The sequence below is a fragment of the Anguilla rostrata genome, chromosome 12 (assembly GCF_018555375.3).
Source record: "Anguilla rostrata isolate EN2019 chromosome 12, ASM1855537v3, whole genome shotgun sequence".
Lineage (NCBI taxonomy): Eukaryota > Metazoa > Chordata > Actinopteri > Anguilliformes > Anguillidae > Anguilla > Anguilla rostrata.
In genome coordinates, this window is record NC_057944.1 from 22,765,796 (window position 1) to 22,790,134 (window position 24,339).

General features: G+C 43.3%; 1 protein-coding gene across 7 annotated transcripts in view; it reads right to left on the minus strand.

The window, feature by feature from the left end:
* Positions 1-24,339, minus strand: part of fat3a (FAT atypical cadherin 3a) — a 203,289-nt gene that overhangs the window by 151,155 nt on the left and 27,795 nt on the right. Inside the window, exon 1 of one of the 7 annotated variants that reach the window (XM_064303696.1) lies at positions 8,880-9,379. The exons of the other annotated variants lie outside the window; for them this stretch is intronic. The gene's annotated coding sequence lies outside the window, so the exon portion shown is untranslated. Of the gene's footprint in view, positions 1-8,879; positions 9,380-24,339 lie in introns of those variants that run through there. 7 annotated transcript variants of the gene reach the window in all.

Here is a 24,339-nt window from a genome sequence, read left to right on the forward strand (position 1 = left end):
ATTGTACCATTATTACAATAACTGATGAGGACATCATATATTAATTTAAAAAATGGAAAATGAATCAGTCATTTTCACATAATGAAATAAAAATTACCATAAGGGGTGGAGGGTTCAGGTAAGAAATGATTCTGACAGAATCCAAGAGGATTAGCAAATAAATTCTCACTGTTTGCTGAGACTAAGTAAAATATGTACCCAACACATCTCAGAGTTTCAATATTGATTGGTGTTAGTAGGTGGCTATTTTTCAATGTTTATTTTTTATTCCTCTCAACCCTTACCCGTTTCTGCTTAAGGCCTTTTAAAGTATTTCACAAGAACTGCTCAAGGGATTAGTCACAGGTACTAGTCACCCACAATTCCCCTGCATCCGCACAGAACAGAAAAACATACCGCAATAATAAAAATAAATGTGAGAGCCATATTCTAGAAGTTTCAGGTTTGGTATTTTTTTTCCTAACAAAATAAATTACTATTAAGTAAAGTAGGCTGTATTATTAAGTACTGGGTGGCAAACAGGTATGTGCTGGTGCCTGCACTTTAAACTGAGGGGAAATTATTATTCCCGGGCAATTCACTCTCTGACCCTACAGCACCACTGCAGACAAGTGTAATAAAGGCACGCTTCATGCATCTAAGCTTGCCGCATCGATACCTGAGACTAATGAAGCCTATCTTCAGCCTTTCTCTCAGTTCTGAAGACTCTGGTTAGTATGCTACCCACAGATTACTGAAGCCAGGCAAACTTCCCCAAGGATGAAGATTGCTTTAAAATGGACAGCAAGTTCAAAAGATCCTTCACATCAAGTTATGCAAAACGAGAATGTTGGGGGAGGGGGGGGGGTCGGGAGGAACGTATTTCCATAATGCATGAGTTGTAGTTTTTACGACAGAAGCTGATGTTTGGACAGCTCCGCTGTGGTGCTTTTTTCATTCATGTATGCTGCAATCCCTCAGCATTAAAAGCCACACCTTCTCTGAGGTGTTCTCACCTGCCAGAGACAAAATTGAAACATTCCTAACACCGTGTAGCACTCCCCAAAGTGCTATGGCCCAACCTCAAACCTTCAGCCAGCTTATCGTCCAGCCACAGGCCACTGTAATTCAAGCTCTTCCACACTGGCTGCGGGGCGAAAAGACGAAGGCCTGATAACCTCTTTATACTCTTCATCACATGTGCTCACTGTTTGCATACAAAACAAAAAAAGCAGGTGTACCTTCTAGTCGCAGCATTGATGTAAGTACAACATTAATGCTACTTCTAGCAAGCACCTTGCGGGTGTGTACGCGCGCATGTGTGTGTGTGTGTGTGTGTGTGTGTGTGTGTGCAAAAAAAAAAACTGACCAGTACAAACTGCCCTGAGGGGACAGCATGAGTAATCTGCACTGTGGGACTCCTGTCACAACTGTACTCTGTGTGGTTCAGATCCAACAATGGTTTGAAGCATACACCAGAGCGCGCTTGCCTGTTTGATTTCTGATGTCCATTGATCTTAATTTCATAATGTTCCTTTCCTTGTCACACATCATATTTGCCCCATTTTGTTTCACTATTCATTTGAAACAGGTTCACTTGCTTTGTTTTCTGATTTTATGGAATAATTCATCCATGAACAAGCCACATCATAAAAGATAGGATAATACAAAGAAACCCATCTTAAAACTTATTTGATCAAATCTTTGAAATGGCACCAGAGGATCTGCCAGCAAATTTGACTGAAATAGTGGTGTTTCAGTTTGGCCCAGAAGCATTACTTAGTGTAATGATTTTTATAGCACTGCATACATTGGTCCTCATGCCAGTGTGATGCTGAAGGACTAAAAACAATGTTTGTCAAAAGGCCTTCACTCCTCAAAAACCTTGAGGCTTAAGTTTGGTTTCAGGATTCACCTTCAACAGATCTTAACCGCTGGCAAAAGTACCTGTGCTTCTGCAGTCATTTCCTTTTGGTTCATTTTCTTATTTTCTTTCCAGTGCATCAGTGAAACATGCCTACTTGTTTGAGCACAAGCATCTTGTTCCTGCGGAAGTCCTCACCCTTAATTGGAAAACAGGCCGAGTAAACGAACAGATTCTTCCGTAATGTTTCTCCGGTCTAAGAGCACTGCAGTCACAAGAGTCCTGCTCCGCTCTCTGACCCTGGAGTGGTGGGGATAATTAATTCCACTGCTCATCCACTGCAATATGCTTTTTCAGCCTTTACGGGGCTGTATCCATCAAACTGACTGAGCAGCAGTCTCCCAAGACCTAAGGCTAACTCGTTACATATCGCGGCTTTAAGTAAATGAGCACAAAATCTTGCAGGGGCTAAAATAAAATGCCACTGAGAACCTTAATGAGAAAGCTGCTGATGAAAAAATGGGATCTGCAGTGTTTGTGAGGGGGGCGACGGAGTCCACTGTCACACAGAGGAATACTGTAAATTTAGCCTCTGTTAACATAGCTCAACAAAACAAAGAAGAAGGCAACCGGAGAAAGAAGAGACGGTAAGAAAGAGAAAGGGACAGAAAGACAGACTACAACGCTCAGCACTTAGTTATCCTGGATGGGAAATGTGATTCAAATTGAGCTCAAAGAGGAAAAGTAGATGGGCCTCATCCTCCTGGGCTACAAGCTCAGCAGAGCATTCCGCATGCACTCTGACTCTGTTCTGTGCGTGCGACCGCTAACTCATTTACATGCCAAAGCTAAATCTGCGCCGCTGCTAAGTGCAAACGCTGTTCTGCGCTATCCTCAGCTCCACGGGCGGACCAAGGGCGAGACCGGCGTGCGTGCCATCCTTTCGTACCACTGAGAATGCTAATACAGCAGGAAAAAGTGCTAAAAAGCACCGTAAAAGTGATGGGAAAAGCAGCGGCCCTATCCCGAACGGACGGGGAAGCAATTTAGAGCCATTTCCAAAGTACCCTTCCACCTCTGCAGTCTGCAGACTGCACACTAAAATTAAAACCTTTTTCAGGCTAATTACCATCCTCTATCAGCTTGACTACACTACTTTCAATGTGTCAACACAATGACATTCATAAGCATTTTTAAATATTCATATGCTTCTAAGTAACTGTGAGAGTGTAAACACTGACTCGGGCATAGTTTACATCTGTTGATGTTCGTATACATAAATATTTATATTGCATAAACTTGTGAACGATCTTATGGTCTGTCATATTCCTACCACAGCAAAAGATAATTTTCTCTGTTAATTCCATTAATATGAAATGACCATGTGTACAATTCCCCTGCATACGTTTCTTCCTTTTTCCAAGTTTGGTCCAATTTCTTGTCAATCAGAAATTTCTACCCTACCAGGGTAGCAATCCACCAGTAGACAAGATCAACCCGGGGACCTTCTCCAAAACTGAAAGTACTATGCTTTGTTATGGTAGCCCTGTAATAATAATAATAATAATAATCCTGAAAAAAATTATGCAGATTATAATACAGTATAAACACACAGACACACATTTTACACATTGGCACTTATTAAATGAAAGGTAGGCATGCAATATACTGAATATATAAACTGTAGCCATGATAAACATGGCAAAGGTGACTCCTATAATCCAAATCTATACTCTACTTGAGTCAAGCTGTTCTTCAACTATGGCCAAAAACTACTGTATACAAGAGACAGACTGATGGTCAAAAAAGAAGTGATTCATTCATTGATTTTATTTCATAAAGGACCAAGACACAATGTTGACATCATTTCATTTGTAAAATAAACTGAAACAGTGTAAATGATTTCACTCGTTAAATAAATCGATCCTTATGACCTAATGTAAAAGGCTCAGTGGTGGAAGCAGGTCACTTTCCCATTAAGATGTGTATCCTCTTGTCAGCAAGCAAACCACTCACAATATTTTTATTTTAAAGCACCCCATCCATGTGCTATGCCACCCATCCCTCATTCATATACATCTCAGCATTTTTAAAGCATTAAAAAAGTAAGTCACTTTTTTTAATGCATTCAAAGCAAATTTTCCAAATGTTTTATTTTTTTCTAAATTTCCACTTTTCTGCTAGAGCGCCCTGTAATTTTGCTCTTTTCATGCTTATGTTTGCACCTGACATGCTGAGAAAGCAAAGCAGATATCAAGTACAGCAAACAGTGCAGAAGGCCAGGCCTGTCCTCAAAGCTGGAATAGTCTGCCTTTGTTTAAAGACGTTTTGTTCATCCTGTCCTTCGATAACAATTATTATCTTCTTTCATTCCTGTCTAATCATTATTAAGGACACAAGCAACCTTAACACACAGAGAACGTTTCTGTGCATTTTGTCTTAGTGGTGCGGTATGATAGGAAAGAAACTAGTTGGAATGTCAGGGGCCCATGTTGTAGTCATCTGAGCTACAAAGTAACCAAATCAGGTACTACAGTCAATGTATAAGAGGCCAGATATATAGGCTACTGGTATATATTGGTATACAGAAATATAGCCTCTGTAAAGAAAATCACGACTTCATCCTTTAGTCTGTCTTCTATTTTCTGAACTTTGCATTAAAAATGTGAAATGTGAATTTCTTTAAGTAGATAAGCTTTTTAAGAAAATGTGTGCCTCTGTCTGTGTGTCTGTGCATGTGCGTGTGTGTGTGTGTGTGTGTGGAGGGAATATTTCTCATTAAAACCCTTAAACCTGATATGGGTTTACTAGCTAAACGTGGGAGTGAATGCAATTACCACTGTACCAGTCTGTACTCCGACTTAATACACCTTCCTATTCAGTGAATAGTCAAGTCACCATTATTGGATTGTTCACTAGTGCAAAACCATTTAATTAGTTAATTTGGAAATGTTGACACTCCCCAGTCTGAGTGACTGTTTGGCCTACAGATCCAAAGACTAGCTAACATGATGAAAAGAAAGCTAGGGTCAAAACTGGTTGTAGCTTTAGCTTCTGTAATAGACATTCTGAGTGTCTTCCATAAATGCAGCATCTCCCCGATGTCCATTTTGCCCAACCTATTTTCTACCTTTAGCCACAGTTTTATTTGTTAGGCTTTGTTTTCTCATTCGCCATTGCTTTGCGTTGACACTAATCTGTTCCCAGAGAACAGGTAATGAAATTTCAGTCAATTTCAGTCAAGATCAGGGACACACTTTACTGCAGGGTAGGTGACAGTTTTCAAGCAATGGCAGAGTTCATAGCCATCAGCCTTAAACAAATGGAAGATCTGCAGAACAGCACTGCAAGTTTACGGGATGGTTCTTTGCCTAGCAGAATAGATATGTAGACAGTTCCCAGTGCAAGATCGTGTAAAATGCACCCCTTTCTGGGATCACAGGACCCAGCTTTCCCATTCTTATAAGGAGTAAAATGTACATTCAATAGCCTAATCTAGTCACAAAACTAGAGCACTGTTATTACTTGAAGAAATAAGATAAACATACATTTGCATGTTGACAAAATTTCTGTTACAAATCTGCCAAGTCCTGTGTCGGTAGCCTACATATGAATCCCTGGTGTTTGTTTTTTTTCTTGTTTTATGGGAGAAAGTGAGTAGATTGTGACCTGCAGCATGATTGAGAGCTAGTGTCACAGAAACAATGTACCGAGAAAGACTGGAGCAAGAGTGGGTGGCAGACAAGGCTGCCAGATCAAGTGGAAAATCTGGCAAAATATAAACGGGGAGGTGGGGTGGGGGTGTGGGGGAGTCAGCAAAATCGTCACCCGATAGCCTCTTTCCTGATTGAGTCAGAGGTTGCTTTCTGTACCCCCCCCACCAGACAAAGACCTGTGTGTGAAAGAGGAAGGGGAAGGGGAGGTCTCCTGTCTGGTGGTGAAGCGATGGATCACTGTCGCTCCCTCACCTGCTTTCCCTATCAGGGACCTGCTTCGCGTCTCCCAGAGGCTCCAAAGAGCTGCCCCTCTACCCTTACACTGCTGCCTCATAGCTTACAGCCAACCCCCCCCCCCCCAAACCCCCAGAGCCCCAGGCCCTATAGCTTCCCCTCCCCCCGCCGTTCTGCCCCAGTACCCTGTCACTGCTCCAGGGTTGCTCCTCATTATCATGTTAATGCGGGTTCGAAAGCCCCAGCTTCACTCTCACTCTCCCCTTTAATATTTAGCAGCCATTTCTCCAGTTAGAACAGGCCTCTGCCACGGCGTACATTTCACCAGTTTCCTCCATTTCTTTTCCAGCTCATTACCACTGAACTAGGACCTGCTTGCAGGTTTGTGCAGGACCGCTTATCATTTTCCAGGCTTACTGCATGCAACTTTTTACTGCAATCTTACGTACTAACTTACTTAATTACTTACAGTTCAGTGCACGGTGTACATTACGGTGATCCTGAACAGTGAGGGTATATGTTTCACCATTAGCAGAACAATGATTTACAAGCTTCTGCTCTGGATTTCTACACCCACTAGCACAATCTCCCATGCTAATGCAGCCCTTTCAGAAGCACAGACAAATTATTATTACCACTTGTGAATTACATAAATCCATTTTATTTTTGACCCTGCAGTGAAACGTGCTCTTCTCACTGCAAAAGGCCAGAGCCATCTGAGAAAATGAAGCCCTGCACAAAGCATGAAGGCTAATATGAACATCGCTGCGCCGCTCTCTGTTTTATTTATTTTAGAATGCAGTGGGGGTGAGGAGCAATGAAGGCAGGCAGGCCAATACAGCCATTACTCATTATGGATGGCGAGAGCAGCCATAATTGGGCGACTTGTTTTACTTTAGCATTTACATGTAAACCACACATTGTTTTATTGCCTTAGGCTCATATGGGATGAATGCACTGCAGAGATTCTGATACATACGACACTGCAGAGCGTGCGAGAGGCAAGTGTGAAGACCTATTGAACTACGCCAACAAGGGGCTGGTTTTTACGTTCCTCCATTCTTCCCGCGTTGCAAAAACTGCCACCAGTGCTATATCGAAAGAGCGGATCAAGACAGCACCCCTCGCCTACAGCCCACAGTGATGGAAAATGGGGCGCACCAGAATATCCGCCCCTCTGGCCATGCGTAGAGGGGAGAGCCCGCGCCACGAGGAAACAAAAACACAGATGAGGGGATAAATTAGCGTCCCTCTGACCCCGAACGAGAGAAGAAAAAAAACATACCACGGCAGTGACAAGGAGCATGTGTGTAGGGGGAGGATCGGCTTCACTCTCCAGGGTAAAGAAAGCTGCAGGTCATAGGCCTCAGTCTCAAGGAGGGAGGGTACACCACCTACAACTCCATAGACTTTGGTGAAACTTATAATTAACAGCGCTAGTCAAACCATAACAGCAACAATAAAATCGACCTTTAAAGGATAATGATGGCTATCGCTGAGAAAGTGTTCAAACTGTTTTTTTTAACAGCATTCAAATGACCAAATCAATTGGTGGTGGTTTGAATAAACAAGGCAGAGGTCCCGGCAGGCATAAGAGTACTCTACTGACAGGTTTGTAGGAATGAAGCGCTGCCTGATGCAGCCAATAGTAAATGAGGGTTCAAATCTTCATGGTTCACAGTTACCCTTATTGTTTTCATGGTGACCAGTCCCACAGAGGGGAGGAAAGCTCTCACAAACAGCTGCGCAAATGGCTTCACGGGGAATGCGGATGCCTTCAAACGGATTGGGACTGAGGGGGTAATTAAGTTTAGAGCCGCCCTAACGTTACCCGGGGCCCCATCGCGACCGTTGGCCAATGTGGCGTGAGAAGCCGGGGTGAGCGGGGAGGACACGTTGCTTGTGTGAGGGACGCCGTGCCCTGCCTCCGCAGACGCGATTTCTCAGCCCTGTGGAGGCATGCAGCTGCCCCGCTCTGATCCGATTAAGCTAACAGGCAGCATTCAGACGATTCCTCTCACTTATCTGGGCACTGCTGATAGGTCCGAAAGGGAAAACCCTGTTAATGTTTGAATGAACCGTGCGGCTTGAATTTAAAAAGCTATTTATTTAGGGGGTGTGGAGGGGAGGCGGAGCTGCCAGACGAGCCCAGTGCGGTTGGCTCTCTGTCTCGAGGGCCTGTGACGCCGAATACAAAAAGTGACAAAGAGGACCCGTCCCAAAGCAACAAGTTCTTCCCAACGGAACTCAGATTGACAGCGATTTAAAAGCAATCAGACGCAGACTGCAGGCTCCACGATTAAAGGCGAGCGAGCCGGAAAAGAGAAATCCCGTTTCTCAAATGCAAAACGCATACGTTAAAATGAGAGGCAGAGTCAGGATTAATCAGCCAATCGATTTTCTAGTTTCCCAGCTTTCAAATGGGCGCTTTGTTGTCTTTCAACTCTTGTCTGAGAAACACTGATCCGAACACACTGAGAATCAGGCGCATGCTTGTGCTCGTTACACACACCACAGCTGCTCCACAGCTTCTAAACTGGTCAAAATTGAATAAGCTCACGAGTGAAGGAGCAGGATAGTCGCACAGTGCCGTGCTGGGGCCGTTGAGCCGATCTGCAGGGTAGCTACTACGGCAACAGCGACAGACCCAGAGCTCACAGCCTGCTCTTCCACGAACAGAGCAGAGTGCTCCCAGCCCAGAAATACAAAGCACCTTCCGTTTCACTTCATTATTCAATAATTCATTGATTCACTCATTCAAAGCTACCCCGTCCACAAATACCGGGGTGTGAGTGGGGCTGTTTAAGAAACAACAGAATTATGCAAGAGCCAAACGATCGCAACCATCTCCTGCCCCCACAAATCAACCTTTACAATTCCAGCTTTCGGTTCCCTCGCTGTGTTAAAGCACTGCTGCCCCTCTTAAAAAAGCAGTTGTCAGACGTGCTTGAGATGGAAATCTGTTTGTGCAAAGCATGCCGCAAGAAAAAAGAAATTGGTTTCCTCTCACAGCGAAACCAATTAAAATCATTAAGAAAGCCAACGGCTGGACAGTGAGGCAGAGTGAACTTAACAGAAAATCTTACCGCTGGTGGAGAGGAAAATTTAGCATTAAAAAGCCAGGTCCGGAGGTGCATGGTGCACACACAAATCCACAATTCGCACTTGCCGGTCTTCTGCTAAACTTCAGCAGGGGCACCCTCCTCGGGGCACGCCACACGCACACACACACACATGCGCAGCCGTGCACACACACACACACACACAAATGCAGACACGCGTACACAGCTGTGCACACACATACACGCACGCAAACTCCTATGAGATTGCACGCATGTTGCAGAAAGGGGTCCACAGAGCGACTGGTGCAGATCCACGAAGAAAAAAAGGAATTCTGAGCAGCTGCAAAGATCAGTCCTAACTGCCGCGCACCATCCCTCTCTCTGAACAGCACCAGGGAGCAGAGAGAGAGAGGGGGATAGAGAGAGAGAGCAGCTCGCAGCAAAAACTCCACATGAACTAACAGCAGTATAGTGCTGGGGTTGATTCAAGTCTTTTTAATTTGGCCCTGCAGTGGTGTGGCTGAGAGTGAAAAGAGCCAATCTTTCCCAGATAAGAGAGCAAACGCTGAGGAGGTGGAGGAAGGGAAAGAGGCAGGGAGGGAGGGAGGGATGGGGGAGGGTACTGTGTGGAGTAGTGCAGGAGCAAGAGAGAGAGCGAGAGGGACAGAGGGAGAGAGGGAGAGGGAGGAGGACTGAATATGTGCTGGTGGTGGTGGGGGGGGGGGGGGGGGCTACACCCAGTGCAAGCGATGTGACATACATACGGAATGAGTGGAGGAATAATGCTGACAAGACAGGCCAATCGGGCAGTCCGGCCAGCTCCTGATTGAAACAAGGATTTTGGGGGCTGTGCTCAGGGAGAAAAGCAGGAGGGGAGGTCATGTACCCGAACGGACAGTGGGGGCCCCATAAACCACACCCCGGCCCAGTGTGAGAGCACATTGGTCCCTCTGAAGGAATCCTCCCCTTTGTGTTTAATTGTTATTGACGGCCTGCAGTACTGGTGGAGGGCACTCGACCAGCAGAGGTTCTACATGCATTTCATTAGTCCCCACCCCCCACACCCCACCCCCACCCCCCAAATCCACCACCCACCAGCTCCTTCCACCTCCCCCACCCCACACACACATGCACACACTCTGTTTGCTCTCATTACCACCCTGTACCTGACTACTGTTGCTCAGATATCTATTTTCAGGTTTAGAGATGTAAATCTAGGCTACATTGGACAAGATTAATCAAAAGAAGAAAAAAAAAAACAGAAAAATATATCTGCCTCTTTACTTAATTCATTACAGGCTTCGACTGTTATGTTCATCTGATTTATCCACTATGAACGACTGAAAATATGCCTAGTGCTCATTTGAACCTAAGATGGCGCAGGCCAATCTTAAGCCATCTGTGCATTTTCAATGTCTGTTCCTCCCCCCAAAAAAAAACAGATTTTATTTTGATGACTGATTACAAACACAGGTCGCAACTGCTTTACACGGAACTCTTGCTTTCCAAAGCATGCCAGAGAATGTCATTAATCTGCAAGCGATAAAATAATAGGCTTTGAACGCACTGCACATTCAAAACAGCAGTTTCAACGCCACTGCTGTGAACTACCCTGAAAAATGAGCATCTCTGCATATGCTTTCACTGTAATTTACTTTCATTTCTCAGAGTTGCACTTAAACAACACTATAAATATTGCATTATTATTAAGAATCAGACAGAAGGTAGGGAGATGCTAAATCTTTTAAAAAAATGCCACCATTTATGAATACCCCAATAAAATAATGAGCCAAAGGCTAACTCCTAAAAAGGCTAGCCCCCGTGCATAGGTGGCTTTTCACATTTGCACACGCAGCTTTAAATCATGTGCCTTGGGTCTTATTTATTTTGTCTTACTTATTTCACCCGCAATGCCCCTGTGTGAGCTTTGTTCCGGCACAGGCATTCCTCGCCTTCAGTCGTAACCTCCGCAGCCCAGGCACTTCCACCTAATTGTCACATTAAGAGTATCTGTATCCCATGTGATGTCTCTAATTAGGGTATCAGGGAGAACACAGCGGCCCATACCGCGGGGAGCTGAGGGATGGGGGAGATGACTGGGGGGTGGGAATGGGGCTGCAGAGACACCAACAATCTCCTACAACAGTTTTAAACTGGGGGGGGGACGGGGGGCATTACAGGGAAAAAAAGCGGGGGAAAAACAGAAGAGAATGAAGAAAGAGAGAGAAGCCCAACCCCCCTTTCCTCAGCACTTCTATGTGCTGTCCAAAGCAAGCAATAATGAGCTAGCATCACAGCCAGCCCCTGTGGGGTTTGTTAGCGGAGAAAAAGGAATGTCAGAAGGAGGTGGTGATGGTGTGTGTATACAGGGGGTTCAATGATAATCAGCGCTATAAGACGTATGAATTGCAGTTGAAACACAGAGTCAATACTTGGTGGGAAATGGACCTGGAAAGACTGTGCAGTCATAAAGACTCACTGTAAGCTATTCATCTATAGTGTGCACTCCAGAAGTTATTCCTACAAACAGACTGCATACACACACACACACACACACACACACATCGCTGGATAATTCTTCTGGCATAGTGGTTCCGACTCATGAAGAAATATTTTAAAAGCAACATTTGTGATACGTTGTGGTATCACACTCTAGATTGTGATAGGTTGTGGTATCACACTCATCTTGGTGGTCCTGGTCTCATCTCACACTCTGTACACTTTCCCAAAGCCACTGTTTGTACCTCTAGCATGAATTTCCATGCTGTTGATGTTCTTCAACACACCCTTCTGTACTACATGTACCCCATCATATAGCCCATTCAACAGCCTAAACCCAACATACCACTGCACTGTCTATATCTCTGCATGTTTTTCTTTCTGCCTAATGCATCTAACCATTCTGAAGTGCATGCATGTACCCCCCACAAACCCATCAGTCCTACAACCCTCCAATACCCCTGTACCTGCCCCTCGCCAAACACATACACACACGCGCACACACACACACACACACACACACTTCTGCATTCTAAACTGTAAATGGGAGAAGCAATCAACAATTAGTCGCTCCTCGAAACTCTGTCACACCTATACTGCCGATGGATTGACGTCTTTTTTAAACATTTCAGTCCTGTCCTATATCCTCACATTTTCCAATACTTCATCTTGCACAGTACCACAATGGATGGAAATGCAATATCATTGCACTCTAAAAAACTGCCAAACCATGGATATTTATCTTTACTTCATTTTTCTTGTCGCTACGGTTTGGCTGACATTAAGGACAGATGGCGAGGGTGATAACTGGGGTGTAAGTCAGAAACATTACTGTCCAAGGGGGGATCATTCACTCGCGCACTCGCTCTCGCCGTCTCCTGAGCGCGAGCAGCCGGGGGCGCGGGCTGCAGAAGGAGCCAGGGCGGCCCGAACGTGACCCCGGAGGTGTTCCTCACCGGGACCCTTCCTCCAGTTCCCCGGCACGGCACGAGAAACCGCGCCAGCCGCCTCGCGCCCCCAGATCCAATTACACCTCTTTTCTTCCCTCCTTCCCCTCCGCAATGCCCCCGTTCCCGCTTCTTTATTGCTTGCTCTCTGTAAACACGCGGGCGTGCCTCTGTAATTTCAGTCCTGCTGAATCAGCCAGATGGGCTTACATCCGTGTCTATTCTCAGCCCAGACGTCTAATATTACCTCAGCTTTTTCATAAAAACTGGTATTTCTGCCCTGGCGGTTTACTCCACAGTCGTGTTGTTGGTCCAAATTCACGGTGGCCTGGAGCGACGCAGTTCCCGCCAGTGCAGATACTAAGCGTTTCACAGCTCTTCAGAAAACTTACATTTCCTATAACTTGTGTTTTTTAATCCTGACCCCACCATTCCCCACCCATGAACAAAATCACTTAAGAACAGGATAAATTAGCACATTCCTCAAAAACGACAAGAAAAATAAACTCTGGTGGTAAAATCCCTCACCCAGGAATGCTAATAAAAAAATACGGCCTAAGTATTAGCTGTCATTAAGAATTCCGAACATTTGGGCTTATGAAAGCACTGTAAAGCCAATTGTGTTTTTGCAAAAAAAATAAAAAATGGTTTTACCAATTGGGGAAAATTTGCTGACATCCTGGCGGTGTAGTTATTCTCCAAGAAGGTATTTCAATTAGAAATGAAAATATTCCACAGGATGCACCACAGAAATGCTTTTTTACATTTGCTTCAGCATACACCACTGTTAATGACCTCCACATTTCAACCAACATCATACTGTCAGCAGAAATGCCTCAGGTCTCACCTCCACTGTGTGTGTGTGTGTGTGTGTGTGTGCTCATGTTCATGTGTGTGTTGGTGAGTAACATGTATTTACTCCAGATATGGAATGGTCTAGCCTAGCACCACAATGTTCTCCAGGAGTCATGTGCTCTCCTCTGAGGTGCACTCCACCAGTAGGGCCTTTTTGACTTTGCTAGGTCTCATTAATATGTTCACAGGCATGAAGTAGCTAGAGAGAGGTTCAGTTCTACCTCCACCAAAATCAGACTCCACAAAACCAAGGCCTCTGATACCTCCTCTGACCTCTGTTCTCTCTTTACCCATTGCATGTCTTCGTTTCCTGTGACAAGCACAGAAAGATTTGTGTGAGATGAATTTCCAGTTATGGCCCCCCACCAGCTGGCTTGTCTATCAGCATGGCTGAGTGAGCCCTGGTTGTCTCCACCGCCATTCCACTGCTGCCCATTCAAAAGAACTGTTAGGTGAGCCATCAATCAATCCTGCTGAATTCTGACCCGGAGCAACTCAACCACCCTCATACACCTGGCTGCTGTTACCTGGGACTGAACCAGGTGCTGGACACAACCATGCTCTCAGGCAATTGAGGCTCTGATATGATCATCCCACAAGAGCTGAAAATACATGGGGAAATACTATAGTAGCCACAGCTACTCAAATGTGATGCCGAGGTGCACCAAAAAAAGACAACAAGCTATTTTATTTCTTTCTCCACAATACACTTGTGAGCTCTTTGACTTAAAAACATTGCCCTACAGGTTACCAAAATGCTCTGAGACAGCTCATGAAAAATGCTAGGATGCACCTTGTTTACAATCTTAATTTCCTGAGAGGGGAAAAATATGGGTGCTAAACCACTCCTTTCAGCCAAGTAGTCCCTTTCACACTACATGCCGATGCTATACTTGGCTTGGGGAGAGGAAGGAGATATGTTGTTTTTAACGCTGTTGAAAAGGGATACTGGGACCATGTCCCTAGCCTGAAGCTGTAACGCCACTGTGTGATGTGCTTGTGGTATTTCAAAACATAGCTCACCACTTTCCTCTGAGCAGTTCCAGATGGTCCTGCTGTGAGAATGAACAGGGGAACCAGACCCGCAAGAACACAACACCTAGCACAGAATCCAAACCCACAAGAACACAACATCGAGCACAGAATCCAAACCCACAAGAACACAACATCGAGCACAGAATCCAAACCCACAAGAACACAACATCGAGCACAGAATCCAAACCCACAAGAACACAACATCTAGCACAGAATCCAGACCCAAGAGAACACAACATCGAGCACAGAATCCAGACCCACGAGAACACAACATCGAGCACAGAAATCAGACCCACAAGAACACAACATCGAGCACAGAATCCAGACCCACAAGAACATAACATCTAGCACAGAATCCAGACCCACGAGAACACAACATCGAGCACAGAATCCAGAATCCTGCAGTGCCAGAGATGTTTCAGTTTTTTTTCATTCCACCCAAACCCCTAACAATGTCATTGGAATACTTATGAGGCTTAATGAGCACAGGTTACCATGTTCAGGAGAACTCTGCATTTTCCCGCTCAGACTCTGACTCGTACTCACTTAATAATCGATCACACTGCAAACTGAAAACATGAGAATGCAGCAGAGCCAAGAACCTAAAACACGGAACTGCTCACTTTGCCCAAAGTGTTTCCCGAAGCAGGGATATCAGCCTGCCGTGGCAAAGTGGCATCAACACCAATCGCCATGCCAGAAGATTTCTAATAATCTGTGGCTTGTGGACTTTGCAGTCCTGCTTGTGCACATGCCTTTAAAAAAAAACAATCACTCTCATCCCCACTACTCTGAGCTTTAGCAGCACGATTGATGTATCACAATGTCTTTGTGCAATTGGTTGTCAAATGCTGCAGCAAGTAACTCAGTCTTCATCATTCTAAAAAGCAACTAGCTGGGGAATTATAGTCATTTAGGTAAAAAAAAAAAAATGACACATGAGAATACATTAGTAAGTAGCAATATGGAAACTGTGTTGTAAACCAGCTTTAGAATGTAAAAGACACTCCAAAGCGTAAATGTAAAAGTATATGTAATATAAAACATAAAGTAGTAGGTAGCATAATAAACAAAAAGCGATTTAAACAGCTATTTAATAAACATGTCATACATATTTAGTTAAATCCAGTATTAAATTATGCAAAAATACAGGTGCATAATGAGAAAGTTATGATCCTATGACTACATACAGTGAAGCATATTAAATAAAATAGCAAAGAACAGAGTCAGCGCTGAGAACTCAAGTCACAGTATTAAGAGAACTGCATTCAGATACTGCACAGAGCAGAGGGACTGACACGGAGGACATGGAGCATTGTATGTAACAGAGTGAAGAGGGGGTGGACAGGTGAAGGTCCAAGGTGGGACACGTGGAGTTGAACGCTGACACTTTCTGCTCTCCCAAGCATCATATTGCCACAAACACATTTCCTCTATCTCTCTGATAAAAGGATTAGACTGCCAGATTTCTCTTTGAAAGGGAAAAAAGAAATGAGCAGCGATTTTCTCCTCCACTACATCAGGGTTACTTTTGCTAAATAAAAATGCGGCACTTGAATTCCAAGGACAAATGCTGGTGCTCTCCACAGAATCTGAAAGAGGAATTTTACTTTGATCTGGAGATTGCCTTTTTAACAGTGCAATATTATTCACTCTAAAAAAGAAGGGCCTTTCTACACTATATATCCTTGACTACGCCTCAAGGTCAATTTAGCATTCTGTGGTTTCTGACTGATGGAAGACTAGCCGCCTAGCGTGACAGACACCACAGCTTTCACACATCGCAGACATTGGAAAAATTCCTTTTGGCCCCCCCAGTAACAATAAGCCAATGCATGCCAGCACCCTTGCCGTAGTGATGACTCTCTTCATGTCTGTTGTATTCTGTTCCCCAGAGCCTCATTTTAATGAGAAAGAAATGCATTAGGGGAGATTGTAGTTTCAGTAAGACAAATAGGAAGTAGCACACAGGTATTAATTTTTGTTAATTGTTGTTTCAGTAGATTTAATAGCCGCAAAATATATGTACCCAACTGCATTTATATTAGATTAATGACTAAGGACAAAATATAATATTCAATATTCATACAATTCTCTTTTACTGATGTATGGTGACTGATCTGGTACAAAATGGCTGCTGTACATCACCCAGGTACAGTAGGTGCCACATACAGGAGATTGGAGCAAGCTTTCCCCTTAAACTCCAACAAAATTATGTCTAATAATAATAATTATTATTATTATAATTATTATTATTATTATTACCCATTAAGCCATTATCTTTAGTCTACTGGAGTGGCTACTAGCTCATGTTCACTAAGTGATATGAACCTGCAACCACTGGGTCAAAATCCACTGTCCAAACCATTAGCCCACATGTCACTGCCCATATCCTGAATACTATCCTTCTCCAATGATAGGGATCACACATAGGCCCTTTGGCCCAAGCTAAAGGTCCAGAGGTCTGACAGCTACCTGCAGTGAAACACTCAGCATGTGTGTAAAGTATGGACTGAAAGACAAAGCCAAAGCTCCACAGAGCTCTGAAGACTGAGGCCGAGATGGACATGAACCTCTGGGTCGTACGGGGGGGGGGGGGGGATGAGCTCAGCGGTGTATTCCCCTCTGCCACTGTGAAATCACAATGACATCACTGACACTTTAGCCTCAACTTCAACTGGGACTCTTTCACCGGACGTTTACACGAAACCCAGTTCATTCTGGGTAACACCATCCTGGCCACCCTGTCTTGACCATCACTTAGTGACATGCAGGCTTTTAGCAGATGCATAAATGTTCAGAAGTGAGAAAATGATCTGTGTGTGTGGGGGGGGGGGAGAACCAAACACCGTGAGTATGCACAAGAGTACACAAGGCTCCATTCTGCAACCAGCTTGAGCTGTGCTTAACAATGCTTGCAAGAGAAATACAGAAGTTGCATAAGAAAAGGAAAAGCTCGCTGCTGAATTCTTCAGATATACTCTCTGTGTAGAGAGAGGGGAGAATATCACACAAACACAACCTGCTGATCGCGCACATTGAGTTAGTATGCACTGTGTAGCCGCAAGAGGTTAAAATGCGCTTGAATGGTAAAACATCTGTAAATTCAGACAAAGGCTGAAACTGAATCCTCCTTGCGTCAATCTTGGAGAGCGTTCAACCACCCACCTTACACCCCACCATTCCCTCCAGCCCTATGAGCCTTCAGCATAACATAGCTGTGATTCAAATCAGGCAAAACAAAGAACTTTTCCGCATTTATTATACCTAGGAATCTCCTGGGGCATTGGGTGTTTTTCTACGGTATGTGCTAGGAAATATTATCCTTTAAGTGTCTGTGTGAGTATCACCGTTTCCTTGGCGCAACAGGCCATTGCAAAGGTGAGGAGAAATGTTTTGATGTGACTAACCCTCGTAAGCCATTAATCTTTCACAAAATACTCAGCGTTTCAATACCTTGCAGGCGAGAGAACTCATCTCTCCCCTTTGGCTGTTTTGGAACAGTGTTTGTTATTCAAGGAGTAGAAGGAACATGGAAAAGGAGAGGTGGAAAACACGTGAAGATTAAGAGGTCTGAGCAGCATCGGTGACACCCACGAATGAATGGATCTTCATTCCTGTTGGCGCTTGAGCTGTACAGTTCTCCAATTACAGTGTGGGTATCACAGAGCCCAAATAAGGGAAAATAAGAAATACAATAGGCCTATGGTTGCGTGCTATGTTTTAAGCATAGCAGTGAGGGAATTTGGTTCACTACCAAAATGCTGCAGATTCAAATCCTTGGTATGATAAGCCACTCTACCTTAAAGAAAAAAACAAAACTGGACAATAGTTTTAAAGAACGGTCTTTTCTTTAGGCTGCTGCAGATTAAGTCTAAAAAAACAAATAAATCATGCAATTACCTGTTTATAATACTAGATCTCAATGGTGCAATTAAAGTTAAAGAATATATTTATGTAAGCTGTTAGCTGGGGTTTGAACCTATGACCCTTCATACTCCAGTGCTGCTCCCTGTGCACTCTCTTCTGCTGCATGCCTCTGCATGCCATCGTGAGGACTGGAGCCAAAAGGAATCATGGGATTTTGACCCCGACTGATCCTCAGGAGCAGGCTGGGCTTTCCTTCAAACTGATTTGTGGACAAGGCCTCACTTCTTAGAACTGATCTGTAGGTACGCAAAGCACATTTCTACACCATTAACAGCTTTCAAAGAAAACAGAAAATGCTTAGCTGTCCAGTGAAGTTCGCTGTCTAATATAATCTGGTGCTTTTAATCCATACAATAAAGTAGGTCAAATGTACATCTCTAACTGGATTTGCAATTAGCAATAAATTCCTACTGCTGACATTTTTAAAAAGGCACATGCTTCCATTACATTAAAAGGAGCATATAGGTGATATTAATCAAAGCATCAGACACACTGGGAAAGAAAGGTAAAAGTGCAATAAAAATGAGTGCTAACAACATTTCAACATTGTTCTCTACTAACAATAAGTCTGGGCTCAGAAATCGTTAGCCTAATAATTTGTGCTTGTTTCATAACACGCTTTGAAGTGAAAAATAAAGGTAGCCTATATAAAGACACTGTACCAAAAACCAATTCAAAAACCGTCTGTGAATGGATTAGGCCTAAAACCAATAGATAAAAGGAATGCAGGCAACAGTGCAGTTTTATGCCTTTTGAAAGCCCCTGCCATCACTCATATGTCATCTAAAATGGTGACGATAGAGAGCCAGCAGGCAGGAGTGTCCTTCACAAGGTTGCTGTGGGTTAATAATCTAATAGGGTAAGCGTCCATAATGACCAGCGATGTAAAGCAGTTGGCTGTCAATAGCAACTGCATCTTAATGGTCCCAGGGTGATTCAGATGCTAATGTCTCCCCTCACGCCACGGCCACATGGCGCGCACAGATCGCCAGGAAGAGCCACTGTGGCCGGTGAAAGGTCAGTCCATTAATGAAGGAGGGAAAAAAACAGTGCACAATGAAATTAAGATGGGATAGGATGCAGCTGAATATCTATGGTACAATAGAGTCCTCAGAACTGAAGAGGGAGTCCCAGTGTGTAATTATCTTGCAATCTAACCTAGCATCTCATGTGATTGTGCAGATATAACTTAAGTGGAATGAACCTCCACCTTCACTTGCTGGAGAGAAATAAGAAGAAACGATAATGTTGGAATCCCAAAAACACAATCAGAATACCTTTTTTTTCAATGATCCTTTGTTTAAAAAAATAGGTGTGCAGATTTGGTGCCTGAACATTTCTGTAACTGAATTTAATAAGACAATGCAAGCGGCACACAATCATTTTTCATTTTTCATGTACATTAGCTGAGGAATACTGTAGAATTCTAGAATGTGCTTAGGACCTATGCATTCATGCAGGAAATGAATTTAATATTATTGTTTTTTGTTCCTCTAAGAGGATAATACTGTTAAGACTAGAAAATGCCCTGGGTTGTTAGGATTTCTGTTTCTCCCTGACTTAGAAACAATACACTTTAAAAATTAATTGCATTCCCAAGGCAGCAGATCAAAGCCTCAGGCTTGTTTAAGGAATGAAAATCCTAGATCAGATGCTAAGAGGGATGTTTTCACAATATTCAACATGTTCGAAAAACATCAATTACAGTGTGCATACTGTAAGACAAACTGGACAGTTGCTACAATGTCTAAACGTTACTTAAAATAGAATTGTTTACTTCATGTTTTTATACAAAATGTGTTTGCATAAAGAAAAGAAAAGCAAGAGTACCGGAACTGCATGTGCCCCATGAAAGGAAACATAAAATTCCATCCATCTCAATTATATTAGGCAATCGTGGTTTAAACTTGTAATCACTCACACACTGGCTCGTACAATAAAGCTGTCTTTGTGATGCATTAGTATTAAATGAGGGGAACCGTGGTTACCCAAATGATATGAGCAAAAGGCTCCGCCTTCCACAATAAACTGTAGAACACAAAAGACATCCACAGACACATTTGGCATCACCAGCTCGCCACAATTAAAAATGCCCCAGAGCTGGAGGGTGGAATATCTTATTTGTTTTCAGGGTGGCAACACTTCCACCCGAGACCCTCTCCGGGCTGCTTTGACCAAAACACCTCATGGTTTTCCTTCTCCCTTATTAAAATTTTTTTCATCAAATCCCCAGTCGGCTGCTCAACGGCTCACTGCCGAGGGGAAGGAGAGGCCTCCTATTGATCCCGAGAAGAAATTCTGGGACAAAGCTACACAAAATAGGGGGCTAAAGGTAAGCTTTTCATTTTGTTTGTTTGTTTTGCAACAGCCTCATCCGCATTGCTGTAAAATTTCTCACACTGGCTGCGGAGATTTGCTGGCATTTGCATTTATTTCTTTGTGTTATCTAATTCAATGAATTATGGATGTTAGGAGTTTGAGGCTGCATCAACTCTCCGCGATGTATGAAAACAAAGCCACACACATATCAATACGAGCCATGATGGCCACATGAAAATAGAATTTGGCTGCTCTGTAAGGCATTTATGTGAATTTTAATTTACTGGATGTCTGCTGTGCACTGTAAAATCTGGTGATGGCATTTAGGACTCTACTGTAGAGCCCGTTCTGGTTCCAAACTCCCCCCTGGCCACATATAACAGATGACGCAAACAGTCCTAATGGTAGGTTCCCCCTGGCTGCAGACCAACTGAACCCTCTGACGAGTCAGCGGAAGAGGCTCCTGAAAGTGCCAGACTTGCACCTCGGTGCAAGCAGTGAGATCGGAGGTGTGAGCTCCCCATAGTAATAGAAAGAGAGGGGGCAGGCAGCTCCCTTAATGTCATCCCCCAATTGCAAGCATCCACAGCGGGTGATGTCGGCGCACTGTGGCAAAGGGGAGAAGGTGCTGCCGTGAGCACGTCAGCGCTCTTCCCGGGCGACGGAGGGGAAACCTGTCCAATTGGAAGGGGGGAGGCAGATCTGGCAGCCAGTTTGGAGCTAGACTGGTGAGCCCGCCAGCTCAGCGCTGCTCTTCCATGTGGCATGACTTCCCCTCTCCTCTCTGCAAGGCCTGGCAAGACAATGCGCTCACACAGGGATGACTGAATTAGAGGATTACGAGCTGGGAGCACCAGATGAATACATTGGGAAGACGGTAGCCTACAGAAAATTTCAAAGGGACTGCGATGCATTGTTTTGTTAATCCCAGAGACGGACGTTCATTTTCAAAGCGTGATATTCTCACACATGCGGTGCAAAACACATTCAGAAATACAAAAGCTATAATATATACACAATAGAATGCTGTAAATAAATAAATACAATATGCATAGGATATTTCTCATCTGCAGATTGATCTTTCCATTACAAATCTAGCACAATCGCACACATGCACTCACGCACACACATACACACACACACACACACATAAAACTGAGGGGAACTGGTTAAACATAGGAACAAAGGATGATCTTAATGTAAAATCCGAATCTCACACGTAAAGATTTTAGCAAGTAATAATCACCCTACCTTTGAATATACTAATGTACTGGAGAGAGGACATATGTGACCCGGTTTATCATATTAAGTCGGATGTTCCATCTTATTTTACTCAATAAATGTCTTTGCTTTCTATATCTGTATGTCTTAATGTCAAATTCAGAGTAAATATTGAGTTTTATAATTTTATAATATAAAAAACATTAGATGACACGGTAGTGCCAGGGTTTTGCGTCATTTGGAGGTCTAGCTTTAGCACACCTCTGCAGTATCTCTGCTCTGCTCTTATCCGTGTTGCCCCGCCCTGCCCACTCTGGCAGCGCTGTGAATGCGCAACAGGATTGACAGGCAGGCAGGGAAGCCTCCTCGCAGAGAGTAGTCCTGATTGGTGGTAAAAATTTAGACGCAGTGAAATTTGGAGTGGCTGATTTCAGAGCCTGGGGGACAGGCCAGATTTTATTTCTTAGAGGTTTTAATTTATTGATATCAGTTAGAATGTGCAGGAAAGTTAACCACATATAAAAATCCTAAAACAAACTTAGCCTATATTCCACTTAGGCTAAATGAAACCCAGGCAAATTTCAGTAAATTCTCTGATGTTACCTTGTGTTTTTACTGTTAAATGGGAGGGTATGGTTTGATTTCATGTTCACCTCTGGTTCATTTATTGCTGTTTATTGTTGCTTTTTAAAAGGATCCACCAACAGGAAAACACATGACCTTCTTGACCAAATTTTAAGTGGAGTAGAAACTAGGTGTGACTTCTAAACATTTAATCGCTAAATGTCAACAAAAATGCTAAAGATTTTGGAAAATCTCTAAATTATTAAACGCATTCATTTTAAGCACCAACATTATTTTAATAATTTGAATTTCCTTTTACAGTGTCCTGGGCTGTTTCTCAATACCAAGAATGCAAAGAACAGACTTGTGTTCTAGGGGAGAACGTTCTTTCTAGTCGTTCTTGGAAGAATGAACTCGGCAAGCTCACAAGGACAGAGAACGCTGTTCTATGTATTTGAGATACCGTTCGTGCTTGTGACGTGTGGTTACGCTACCTGACAGTCACTGTCCTCGGTGTATTTTAGTTTCTTTCAAAGGCTGCTTTACATTGGTTTGGGGTATAGTTTTATTTAAATTGTAAACTAGCGTTAATTGTAGTCTACTTAAAATATCAAAGTGAACAAAACTTCTCTTTTATCCTCTGTTCTCTAGCTAGTTAATACATGTTGGTTGCTTAATTCACAATTGCTTTCTATACTGACAAAAATCTACGTAGCACTTTCAGCAACAAGGGCAGGCTTGGATAAACCGAAGTAGCCAACCAAGCGTCAACAAGTTAGCCGAGCCATTCCGATCATTTAAAATTGCTCTGTATATCAGCTAACTACTTCAAGTCAGAGTTTGCTAGGCTACAGCACACAACTCCGCTTGCCTCTGTTGATGCACCCCCTACAACAGAGGCTAGTACTGGCTACGAGCCGATACTTATTCACAGAAGCTGTATTTAAAATGAGTTAAAATGCAGCTATTTTAACACCTATTTCTCGCCTCATTTTCGTTTGTGGAAGATTTTAGTCACATTTATTAGTGAAATGAGAAAACAAAAAAAAAATTGTGACCGTTCAGTGGTCTCGTCTGCAATGAATGCTGGGATATTTGTGTTGTCAAGTTCATACAAGTTACCAACCGATGCATCCTCGGTAAAATGGGCGTGTCAAGAACACTTCCGGAAATTTTAACCGTTCTTGGCGAAATGCGAACTTGAGTATTGGAACAGTACTTGGGCCACAAAAGATGACGTTTCACAAGGACACAAGAACACAAGTACAGACAAGAACGCGTATTGAGAAACAGCCTTCTTCTCACTGCTATTGTCGTAGGCTTCTGCCTAGAGTATTAGTGCTCATCTGGTGTCAGTTTGACAGTTGAGTGAGGTTGGGATATGGACATAGGAAATACGTTCCTTGATCAGCTCTCAAGAGATAAAGTAAGCGTCTGCTTGTGCTCATGGCAAAAATCTAACTGACATTCCTCAGAATACTTCACAAAGAATGAAAGAGAAAAAGTGCCATTCGGCCCCACTTTGAGTAGATGTCAGAAACTAAAGTCAAATGTAAACTTTGCAACTGAGCTAACATACCCCAACAATGCAAAATCCTGTAAGACATAAACACTTAGGTGATGAAGCATGTAGCAGCCATGCTATCAGCTCGAACTTGACCGCATCTAATTATCAGCATCAATGAGAGCATTTCGGCTACTTTAAAATAGTGCAACAAGCTAATAAAGGAAAGCTCTCTTGACCTTTTCTTTTTAAAACGTTGTACTTTAATGAAAAAATATTCATCATCACATTTTGCCTGTTTTGTATTTTATAGAATATAGACTAGGCCTCTGTATTTATTTAGCCTATTTTTTCAGATTCAGTAAACCAAACACCTTATTACTCTCAATGCATTTGAAATTTGTCCACTCTGTACTATCCATCATATGGCACTTTTCTGTAATGTGTGCTCTAATATAGGCCAGAGTATTTGCTTTTGAAGTCCATTCTGTGGCTGCTTTTGCAGTTTTGCATTTTAAAGCAAATCTTGGCTATAGGTAGCAAATCGGTTTAAACTGAAATGCGGCAAATTAAGAAACCCGCTCCCTTAACCTTGTCGTTTAAACGTGTA